Source organism: Myxine glutinosa, chromosome 9 (genome assembly GCF_964187855.1).
Source record: "Myxine glutinosa chromosome 9, kmMyxGlut1.1, whole genome shotgun sequence".
Lineage (NCBI taxonomy): Eukaryota > Metazoa > Chordata > Myxini > Myxiniformes > Myxinidae > Myxine > Myxine glutinosa.
Window position 1 is genome coordinate 130,279,156 of NC_136269.1, and position 12,124 is coordinate 130,291,279.

The 12,124-nt window shown below is 55.1% G+C and overlaps 1 protein-coding gene across 4 annotated transcripts in view; it reads left to right on the forward strand.

Annotated features, from left to right (window-relative positions):
* Positions 1 to 12,124, forward strand: part of TRIP11 (thyroid hormone receptor interactor 11) — a 95,060-nt gene that overhangs the window by 28,125 nt on the left and 54,811 nt on the right. The window lies entirely within an intron of this gene.

Below are 12,124 nucleotides of genomic sequence, written 5' to 3' on the forward strand. Positions count from 1 at the left end.
CTGTCACAAAGGTGGACGAGCTCGAGGGTGGATGGAGGTTTGTTTGTCTGTGAGCAGAATATCTCAAAACGTTGTGGATGGATTTGGATGAAATTTAGAGGATTGCTTCGGTGTGAAATGAGGACAAAATTATTACATTTTGGTGAAGATCTGCATCCAGATAATATATTTTCTAAAGTGATTCTTCGGCATTGAGTGATAGGACTAAAAATGATATTAAGCACGATATCTCAAAAAGTTATGGACGAGTTGTGATAAAACTAGGTGGACGACTTGGTTTCGTGACGAGGACAAGCCAATTCGATTTTGGTTCAAGTCTGGAACAAGATCCGGCCTATCGGTGGTTACAAAACATAAACTCTTCAGCCTGGCAGAGGTATGCGCTCTTCCGAGTGCCGTTCTAGTTTATTTATTTATTCATTCATTCCAGCATATTTTGTGACGCATTCTTCTCAGATTCTCAGAGACCACTGTGATACGTAACTTCACTGGGTTGTTACAATTCATTAGATACAGTGCATATCCTAAAAAGAAGCAGAACAGTCCAGTCAGTCTTGGTTGTCAACTTTGATTTGTCATTCTTTCTCCCCACACAAAACAAAATATTCGGATCTTCTGACCCATTGCACCTGTCCATATAAAGCCTCACATGCATCATCGATTGACCGGCAGAGCTTTAAGTTTGAGAACTAGCTGCATGAAAACAATGTGGCTGTTATCGACCAAAATAAATAGTTCTACCTGAATGAAAAAGCTAGTTATCTCTATATATAAAGGAGGAGTGTCTGTGTGTGTGTGTGTGTGTCTGTCTGGATGTCCGCTTATAACTCAAGAACTACACATCGGAGAAAGGTTTGACACAGATTCGGAATCAGCATAAAATCCTGGTGGTTATGGGCTACTCTGTATTTTAATATCAATGGTTTAAAAAACCGCGCCAGCTGCAATTCCATGGTGTAGTTTGTGGCGGCGCTATTGCCCCTTTCCCATCCCGCGGTTGCGCGTACGTACAGTATACTGTACGTACATATTTATATATTTTCAATGTGCTTTTTATTGTATTTTAAATTGTTTTTTAGCTTCTTTTATTGTTAATTTATGTACTATTGAAGGAGCTGGGGCTCCCACGTCGATCGGAAGAATGGACGCGACAAAAAGCTAGAATTCATCCGAGTTGCTTTAATGAAATCCAAACACTCAGGCACTCTGAAAACCCGTTTATCGGGCAGCAATATATATCGATTAACCCAGGGGGTTTGCCCAGGCCCGGTGCCAGGGGGCGTGGCCCAGCGTCCTGGCTGCGGCCTGGCAAGTTGAGGGCGAGCCTGCCCGGGCATGCCCGGGCATGCCCGGGCGTCCCGACCGAGGCCTGGCAAGTTGAGCGCGGGCCTGCCCGGGCGTCCTGGACGAGCCCGGCATGGTGATCGCTCCGCGTCCTTGATAGGTGCAAGGCGATTGTGAAAACCCAGCGGCAGCCGCTACACACGTCCCCCTAGAATCGACTTGCACCGGCAGGGTCAATTTGAGGGGGGTCCTGATGACCCGGCCGAAGCGACCCCTGGCGGGTCGTGGGAGGGGGTCCGGTGAGGTGGTGGGCGGTCGAGTGGGGGGCACCGTGGACGGGGGGCGGCCTCGCCGCGGCGGAAGGGCCACCCGTGGTGGGTGGTCGACGTCCACGTGCGCCGGCTTGAGGCGGTCCACTGCAATCCGGTCCGACCTGCCGCCGATGTCGATGACGAACGACTTGTCGTCCCGTCGCAGCACCCGGAAGGGCCCGTCGTACGGCGGCTGGAGTGGCCACCGATGTGCGTCGTGACGCACAAAAACATACTCCGCTATGCGGAGTGCTGGGGGGACGTAGGACTGGGGGTCACCGTGGTGGGATGTTGGCACGGGGGCAAACCGTCGGGCGGCCTCCTGGAGGTCCGAGCGCTGGTGAGCTGCGGACCAGGGACTGGTAGCGTCGGGCACGAATTCGCCCGGGACGCGTAGCACCTGGCCATAGACAAGCTCGGCGGTGGATGCCTGGAGGTCCTCCTTGGGGGCCGTGCGAAGGCCCAAAAGGACCCACGGCAGCCGGTCGGCCCAACCGCCGTCTTGAAGGCCGGCCATGAGCGCGGCCTTCATGGAGCGGTGGAATCGCTCGCACAACCCGTTTGCTTGGGGGTGGTAGGCCGTAGTACGGTGGAGCTTGACCCCCAGGTTGCGGGTGACCGCGCCCCACAGCTCGGAGGTGAACTGTGGTCCGCGGTCTGACGAGATGTCCGCCGGTGCGCCGAAGCGGGCGACCCAGGTGGCGATGAAAGCCTGCGCCACGTCGGCGGTGGTGGTGGAGACGAGGGGAACGGCCTCCGGCCACCTGGTGGTCCTGTCCACCATGGTGAGCAGGTGTGTGAACCCCCGTGACGGGGGGAGGGGGCCCACCAGATCCACGTTGACGTGGTCGAAACGTCGTTCGGGCACGGTGAAAGGTGCCAGCGGGGCCTGGGTGTGTCGGTGGAGCTTGGCCCGTTGGCAGGCCGTGCAGGTGCTGGTCCAATCGCGGACGTCCTGACGAAGGCCGTGCCAGACGAAACGCGCCGACACCAGCTTCTGGGAAGCTTTCCGGCCCGGGTGGGAAAGGCCGTGGAGGGAGGCGAAGATGCGGCGTTGCCAGGTGACGGGCACGATGGGGCGAGGCTGGCCTTGGGAGACGTCGCAGAGCAGGACAGTGTCCGCGCAGGGGATGTCGGCCAGGCGGAGGCCCGTGTCCGCCGCCCGGAGGGCTTGCACCGTGGTGTCGGTGGTTTGGTCCGCCGCCATAAGCGCAAAATCCACGCCCAGGTGGACCGCGTTCGCGCTGGCCCGGGAAAGACAGTCGGCCACGGCGTTGTTTTTGCCGGCGACGTGCCGGATGTCCGTGGTAAACTCCGACACGGCGGAGAGGTGGCGCTGTTGGCGGGCTGACCATGGCTCCGTGACCTTGGCCATGGCGTAAACCAACGGCTTGTGGTCGACGAACGCCGTGAAAGGTCGGCCCTCCAGGAGGTGGCGGAAATGGCGGACGGCCAGGTGTAGACCGAGGAGCTCCCGGTCAAACGTGCTGTATTTGAGCTCGTTCGGCCGGAGCTGCCGGCTGAAAAAAGCGAGTGGCTGCCAAACCCCGTTCACCCATTGCTCATGTACGGCGCCCACCGCGTAGTCGGAGGCATCCGTGGTGAGGGCGATGGGAGCGTTGAGCACCGGGTGAGCGAGCAGTGTTGCGTCGGCGAGGGCCCGCTTTGAGCGTTGGAAGGCCGCATCCATTGCTGCGGACCAGGCGATGTCGTGCTTGGCCGGCTTGCCCCGGAGGGCTTCGTAGAGGGGCCGCATGAGTTGAGCAGCGCGGGGCACGAAGCGGTGATAAAAATTCACCATTCCCAGGAATTCCTGCAGGGCCTTTATGGTGCGGGGACGCGGGAACGTGGTGATGGCCTCGACCTTGGTTGGCAGCGGCACGGCCCCGTTCTTGGTGATGTGGTGGCCCAAAAAATCAACGGCCGTCGTGCCGAAGTGGCATTTGGCCGGGTTGACGATGAGGCCGTGCTCGCTGAGGCGCCCGAACAGTGTTCGGAGGTGGAGGAGGTGCTCGGCCCGGGACGTGCTGGCGACGAGGATGTCGTCCAGGTAAACGAAAAGGAACGGCAGGTCACGCAGCACGCCGTCCATCAAGCGCTGGAACGCCTGAGCCGCGTTCTTGAGACCAAACGGCATCCGCAAGAATTCGAATAAGCCGAACGGCGTGATGACTGCCGTTTTAGGGACGTCGGCCGCCCTGACAGGTACCTGGTGATATCCCCGTATGAGATCAATTTTCGAAAAAATGACCCGTCCCGCCAGACGGGCGGAGAAGTCTTGGATATGCGGGATCGGGTACCTGTCCGGGGTGGTAGCGTCATTGAGACGGCGGTAGTCGCCACACGGGCGCCATCCACCCCCCGGCTTTGGCACGATGTGCAGTGGCGAGGCCCACGCGCTATCGGAGCGCCGCACGATGCCGAGGTGCTCCAACGCGTCGAATTCGGCCTTCGCTACGGCGAGCTTGGCTGGGTCGAGGCGGCGGGCCCTGGCGTAGACCGGCGGGCCCGTGGTTGGTATGTGGTGCTCGATCCCATGCCGTACTGCGACGGCCGAAAACGTCGGCCGCGTGAGGGCCGGGAACTCCGTGAGCAGGCGAGCAAACTCGTTCGCCGCCGGGACGGTGCATGCCAGCTCGGTCGGCGCGGAGCTGCTCAATGTGCATACCAGGGAGCTGAAGGTTTCAGCGTTGATTAAACGACGCCGTTGGACGTCCACCAGCAGTCCGTGTGCGCAGAGGAAGTCGGCGCCTAGCAGAGCCATGGGCACGTTGGCGGTTACAAACGTCCAAGCAAAGCGTTGGCCGCCGAAGCAGAGGGTGACGTTGCGCGGGCCGAAGGTGCGGATAGTCGATCCGTTGGCCGCAACCAAGGAGGGGCCGCAAACCGCGGATTGCCTGTCCTGGTCAGAGGCGGGTATGACGCTCAGTTGGGCGCCGGTGTCGCACAGGAAGCGCCGTCCGGACGCTTTATCCGTGATGAACAGTAAGTTGCCCGTGTGGCCGGCGCTCATGGCTGGTAATGAACGCCGGCCCGGCCGTTTCCCGGCCTGCCGAAGGTGCACGGGGGTCGGCATGTCCGGGCCTTCTGTCCGAACCTGGCATGATAGTAACACCACGCTTGGTCAGGTGGAGGCCTCGGTCGTCGTGCTGGAGGTGGTCGGCTCGGTAGAGCGGCCGCCAATTGCGTCGGCAGTTCGGCCGTCGACCGTGCCGGGTGCTCGGGCGCCATGGGTGTTGCGTCGGACGGCGGTGGGTCCCATGTCGCCGCTGCGATGCGCTGTCCTGCGGCGGAGATCTTGTCGGCTTCTCTGGCAAGGGCCCGGGGATCTGTGATCGTCGTGCTTGCCAGGGCGAGGCGTACCGGGTTAGGCAGCTGACGGAGGAACAGCTCCCGGAACAGGAATGCCGGAGAGTGCTCGCCGAGCAGTGAAAGCATGTAATCCATTCGCTCGGAAGGGCGCGTGTCGCCGAGCTCAGGCAGTTCGAGCAGGCGCCGTGCGCGTTCCGCCGATGGGAGGGCGAAAGCATCGAGGAGCAGCTTCTTAATCGCACCGTATTTGTCAGCGGCTGGTGGGCTTTCGAGGAGGCTCAGGGCGCGGGCCGCGGTAGCCGACCCGAGCGCAGCTACCACATGGTGGAAGCGGGTGTCGTCGGCCGTGACGCCTCGCAGGGCGAACAGGGACTCCGCCTGCGCGAACCAAACCGCCGCGTGAGCCTCCCAGAAGGTAGGCAGTTTAAGGGCGACTGCCGTGTCCATGTCGATAGGTCACCAATGAAGGAGCTGGGGCTCCCACGTCGATCGGAAGAATGGACGCGACAAAAAGCTAGAATTCATCCGAGTTGCTTTAATGAAATCAAACACTCAGGCACTCTGAAAACCCGTTTATCGGGCAGCAATATATATCGATTAACCCAGGGGGTTTGCCCAGGCCCGGCGCCAGGGGGCGTGGCCCAGCGTCCTGGCTGCGGCCTGGCAAGTTGAGGGCGAGCCTGCCCGGGCATGCCCGGGCATGCCCGGGCGTCCCGACCGAGGCCTGGCAAGTTGAGCGCGGGCCTGCCCGGGCGTCCTGGACGAGCCCGGCATGGTGATCGCTCCGCGTCCTTGATAGGTGCAAGGCGATTGTGAAAACCCAGCGGCAGCCGCTACACTATTGTATTTATTTTAAATATATTTTTAAGGAAAACAAATGTTTTCACGTCCGTAGGAGTGACGTAAAGTCGCACATAATGACAAAATGTGCGCCATTTTATCGCGCCAAGAACGAATAAACGGTAGTTGAGATTTTATTCGAATTTGAATTCCATTAAATTTCAACTGTTGGAAACAATAATTATTTCAACTGTTGGAAATTGAAATAATTATTGTTTCCAACAGTTGAAATTTAATGGAATTCGAATTTGAAGAAAATCTCAACTAAAAAAAAAAATGTCGCGTTTTAAAATTATGACATCATCAGCGTATTTCGGAACGTAAATTTTTCAACTTCATATTCGGAATCAGTACGTCCCAGAGCAACGACAGCACACCTTAAATGTTTAAAAAACCTTCGGGTTTTAAAATTATGACGTCATCAGCGTTTTTCGTAACATTAATTTTTCAACTTTGCCGACAGTGACTTCCGACTTCCGGGTTCGGAATGCGGGATCAATGCCATTTGACAGGGAATAAAAAATAAATAGAAAAACCACCTTTAGAGGCCATTTTTCCCCGCAAGCGGGGGTTGGCCTTTTTCGGGAACTGTGGTTGTTGTTGTTTTTCGGTCCCCTTTTTGAAGCAATGTTTTACGGCCGGATGCCCTTCCTGACGCCAACCCTTTTTGCCGCCTTTAACGACAAGCAGGGAATTACCAGTGAACTGGTACTCAATTTGCCGACCTCGGAAGGATGACAGGCTGAGTCAACCCCCCTGGCCTTAATTCAGCAATTGACCGGGATTCGAACCCAGGATCCTAGGATCCTAAGCCGGCACCCTAGCCGCTAGCCCAACACCAGGGAATAAAAAATAAATGCGACATTCAATTGACGACAATGACTTCCGACTTGACTCCCCCCTCCCCCTCCCCTTCCCCCTCCCCCTCCCCTTCCCCCTCCCCCTCCCCTTCCCCCTCCCCCTCCCCTTCCCCCTCCCCCTCCCCATCCCCTCCCCCCTCCCCCTACCCCTTCCCCCTCCCCCTCCCCCCTTTCTCCCTCCCCCCTCCCCCTCCCCCCTCCCCTCCCCCTCCCCCTCCCTTCCCTCCTCCCCTCCCCCCTCCCCTCCCCCTCCCCTCCCCCCTCCCCTCCCCCTCCCCTCCCCCCTCCCCTCCCCTCCCCCCTCCCCCTCCCCTCCCCCCTCCCCTCCCCCCTCCCCTCCCCCCTCCACTCCCCCTCCCCCTCCCTTCCCTCCTCCCCTCCCCCCTCCCCTCCCCCCTCCCCTCCCCCCTCCCCTCCCCCTTCCCCTCACCCTCCCCCCTTTCTCCCTCCCCCTCCCCCTTTCTCCCTCCCCCCTCCCCATCCCCCTCCCCCTCCCCCTTCCCCTCCCCCCTCCCCCTCCACTCCCCCCCTCCTCCCTCCCCTCCTCCCCTCCCCCTCCCTTCCCCCCATGGCCCTCCCTTTCCCCCCTACCCCCTCCCTCCTCCCCGTCCCCTCCCCCCCCGTCCCCTCCCCTTCTCCCCTCCCCCTCCCCTCTCTCCCCTTCCCTCCCCCCTTGCTCCTCCCCTCCCCCCTTGCTCCTCCCCTCCCCCCTTGCTCCTCCCCTCCCCCCTCCTCCCTCCCCCTCCCCCCTCTTCTCTACTCTCCTCCTCCCCCTCCCCCTCTTCTCCACTCCCCCCTCTTCTCCCCTCCCCCTCCCCTCCCCCTCCCCCTCCCCTCCCCCCTCCCCTCACCCCCTTCCCCTCCCCCCTTTCTCCATCCCCCCTCCCCCTCCCCCTCCCCTCCCCCCTTTCTCCCTTCCACCTCCCCCTCCCCCTCTCCCTTCCCCCTCCCTCTCCCCCTCCCCCTTCCCCTTCCCTTCCTCCTCCCTCTCCCTTCCTCCCCCTCCCCCTCCCCCTCCCCCTCCCTTCCTCCCCCTCCCCCTTCCCCTCCCCCTCCCCCTCCCCTCCCCCTCCCTTCCCCCCATGGCCCTCCCTTTCCCCCCCTACCCCCTCCCTCCTCCCCCTCCCCTCCCCCTAACCCCTCCTCTTCTCCCCTCCCCCCTAACCCCTCCTCTTCTCCCCTCCCCCGCCCCTCTCCCCCCTCCCCTCCCCCTTGCTCCTCCCCCTCCCCCCTCCTCTCTCCCCCTCCCCCCTCTTCTCTACTCTCCCCCTCCCCCCTCACCCTCCCCCTCCCCCCTCACCCTCCCCCTCTGCTCCCCCTCCCCCTCCCCCTCCCCCCCTCCCCCCTCCCATCCCCCTCCCCCCTCCCCCCTTTCTCCCTCCCCCTCCCCCTCCACTCCCCCCTCCCCCCTCCCCACCCCCTCCCTTCCCACCATGGCCCTCCCTTTCCCCCCTACCCCCTCCCTCCTCCCCCTCCCCTCCCCCTAACCCCTCCCCTTCTCCCCTCCCCCTAACCCCTCCCCCTCCCCTCTCCCCCCTCCCCTCCCCCCATGCTCCTCCCCCTCCCCCCTCCTCCCTCCCCCTCCCCCCTCCTCCCTCCCCCTCCCCCCTCTTCTCTACTCTCCTCCTCCCCCTCCCCCTCCCCCCTCCCCCCTTTCTCCCTCCCCCCTCCACCTCCACTCCCTCCTCCCCCCTCCCCACCCCCTCCCTTCCCACCATGGCCCTCCCTTTCCCCCCTACCCCCTCCCTCCTCCCCCTCCCCTCCCCCTAACTCCTCCCCTTCTCCCCTCCCCCTAACCCCTCCCCCTAACCCCTCCCCTTCTCCCCTCCCCCTTCCCTCCCCCCTCTCCCCTCCCCCCTCCCCCTCCCCTCACCCCTCCCCCTCCCCCCCTCCCCTCACCCCCTTCCCCTCCCCCCTTTCTCCATCCCCCCTTTCTCCCTTCCCCCTCCCCCCTCCCCCTCTGCTCCCTTCCGTTGTTGTGGTTTTCATCCACTGTAAACATTTTTGATTCCATGTACTATTATTGTTGTCGTTTAAGGGAGATAGAGCTTACTATTTTCAAAAGTTAAAAAAGTCAATGTTTTAAATGAAACCGGAACCGGATGACGACGAAGAGGAAGAGGAAGAGGAGGAGAGAAGGCGGAGCGAGTGAGTTGGGGAAGAAGCCTAGCTGCTTCGAGGTCTGGAGCAAACGTTGATGAACGGAGGTCACGAGTGAACTTTGGGTTTCCCAGGAAAGGGATTCCTGCGACAGAGTTGTTATCGCTGTGACAGATCAACCTGCGTGTCAGGTTTTGGCGGTTGATTCCGAGGAGAATCATAGTCGTGCCGTTACGCCTCGAGAACGGGCCATCGGCCATTTTGACTCGCGCGCTTTGTGCATCACGCAAGGTTTTTCGCTTCGCTTCAACCATTTTCACCGCATCCAGACGTTTATCTGGTGTGTGTGTGTGTCACGTGGATTTTGAAGGTAAATCTGCGGTTCGCCGGTTTGGAGCCGGGAAACGTCCATACCCGAGGGTGTGATTTCCCAGTCGCCTGGAGGGCGCCTATGGATTTCCCCGTCGCCTTGAGGGCACCTTTGCGCAGCTTTGGCCGCTGTCTGTGACTGTCATCCGAACGGGATTCTGGTCTCGATTGGACATCGTTCTGATGATCGCTGGAGCGGATCGACTTGGGCTTGATGCCGGAATAGAGACATTGGGGAATGTTCTTCTTTTCGCTCACTTGGAGCACAGTGAGTTATATTGTACGAACCTGATGGTACCATCATAGGAAATATATATTGGTTGTACAATTGAGTACTATTGTTGTTGTGCTGTTATTCTTGTGTGATCTTAATACAATATTTGTTTGTTGGTAACAATTGGTGTGGCTTCACCATTGAACTTTGACATACAGAATAACACATTTTTCTGCCGTGATGCTTCTCGGGGCTCGGAGGTACACCGTGACCGGGGGTTGGGGAGGAGCACGTAACAATATATGCAGTCACGTGAAAAAGTAAGTACACCCCATGTAAAGTTTTGACTTTTTCAACATATTTCAACATACAGCTATTTGATCTTCATTTCAACAATATTGAAAGATAAAGGTGATATAATATAACAAATATCATGAAACATTTACATTTTGTAGTCCATTGTATAATTTAAATAAACATAAATGCAAATTTCACATGTGGAAAAAGTATGTACACCCTTGGCTCTAATAGGTGGTATTGTCCCCTTTCGCAGAAACAACCTCAAGTAGGCGTTTCTTATAACTGTCTACCAGTCTCTGACATCGACTGGGAGAAATTTTTGCCCACTCCTCCATGCAGAATTATTTCAGCTGTGCGATGTTTGAGGGGTTTCTTGCATGCACAGCTCGTTTCAAATCGCCCCACAACATCTCGATGGGATTTAGATCCGGGCTTTGACTTGGCCATTCCAGAACCCTCCATTTCTTTCTTTTCAGCCATTCCTTGGTGGATTTACTGGTATGTTTAGGGTCATTGTCATGTTGCAAGGTCCACCTTCGGTTGAACTTCAACTTTCCGACAGATGGCCTCACATTATTCTCAAGCACCCTCTGGTACAATGAAGAATTCATAGTGGATTCTATGATGGTGAGCTGCCCAGGCCCTGATGCAGCAAAGCTGCCCCAAACCATAATATTTCCACCACCATGCTTTACAGTTGGTATCAGGTTCTTGTGGTCAAATGCTGTCTTTGGTTTTCGGCAAACATGTCTTCTGGTACTGTGGCCAAATAGCTCTACCTTTGACTCATCTGTCCAGAGCACATTGTTCCAGAAGTGCTGGTCTTTGCCGAGGTGTTCATTGGCAAACTTTAGTCTTGCCCTGATGTTCTTTCTGGACAGCAAAGGTTTCCTCCTGGCACACCTCCCATGTAGATCAAATTTATGCAGCCTCTTTCTAATGGTAGACTCGTGCACTTTGACATCAACAGTGGCAAGAGCTACCTGTAGGTCCCGTGATGACATTCTGGGGTTCTTCAAGACTTCTTTCAGCATCTTGCGATCTTGGGCTGAACCTGCTGGGGCGGCCTGGCCTGAACAAGTTGGCAGTTGTTTGGAATCTTCTCCACTTGTAGATGATTTTCCGGACAGTCGAATGATTGATTTCAAATTGTTTGGAGACGTTTTAAAATCCCTTCCCAGACTCGTAGGCATCTATAACCTTCTTTCTGAAGGCCTCAGAGAGCTCTTTTGATCTAGGCATGGTGACGCCGCACACTTCAACAACAAAGAGCAAACCAAACTAAATGTCTGAGGTTTAAATAAGAGAGGTTCCTCCAAGATCCTCTCTAACGATGTTCTAATCATTTGCACCTGAGCTGGTGCACCCGATTCTAATTTTAGGTATTTGAAGTAGTGATAAATGTAGGGGTGTACTTACTTTTTCCACAAGCGAAATTTGCATTTATGTTTATTTAAATTATACAATGGACTACAAAATGTAAATGTTTCATGATATTTGTTGTATTATATCACCTTTATCTATCAATATTGTTGAAATGAAGATCAAACAGCTGTATGTTGAAATATGTTGAAAAAGTCAAAACTTTACATGGGGTGTACTTACTTTTTCACGTGACTGGATATATATATATATATATATATATATATATATATATATATATATATATATATATATATATATATATATATATAGGTAGATAGATAGATAGATAGATAGATAGATAGATATATATATAGATAGATATATAGATAGAGATAGATAGATATATATATATATAGATAGATATATATATATATATAGATAGATATATATATATATAGATAGATATATATATATATATAGATAGATATATATATATATATAGATATATATATATAGATATATATATATATATAGATATAGACAATATATATAGATATATATATATAGATATATATATATATAGATATATATAGATATATATATAGATATATATATATATATATATATATATATATATATATATATATATATATATATATATATATATATATATTATAAACAGGAATCAAATTCCTGCGAGGGGCTAAGTGTGAAAACATTCTGACTCAATACAGGGCTCGAACCACGGACCTCCGTATGTGGTATGTGGAAACGCAACTTCCTGCTTGAAGTGCAGTCTGCAGTCTGTGAAAGACAGAACCAGTCACTGCTAAATGCTGCACTGATACCCACATCTTGGCATTGTCAAAAAAAGCTTCTAAAGCCTGTTAAGATTGATAATGTGAGTGTCAGTTTCGCAGCTGGCAACACTTTTAACAGTGAGTGGTTCTGTCTTTCACAGACTGCAACCCAGGCCGGAAGTTCAATTTTAACTTTATCTTATTCGGAATTTTCATTCAGTGTGTAATGGATACCAAAACAGGGTGGATTCTTGGCAGACATCTCCTGTCTGTCAGCACCCTTGCATCAAGTGGCACATGGGTTCACTGTCACCTTTTCAGTTACTGTTATGTATTGCCAAGTGATGGTGGTCGTGACCACCCAGTGGG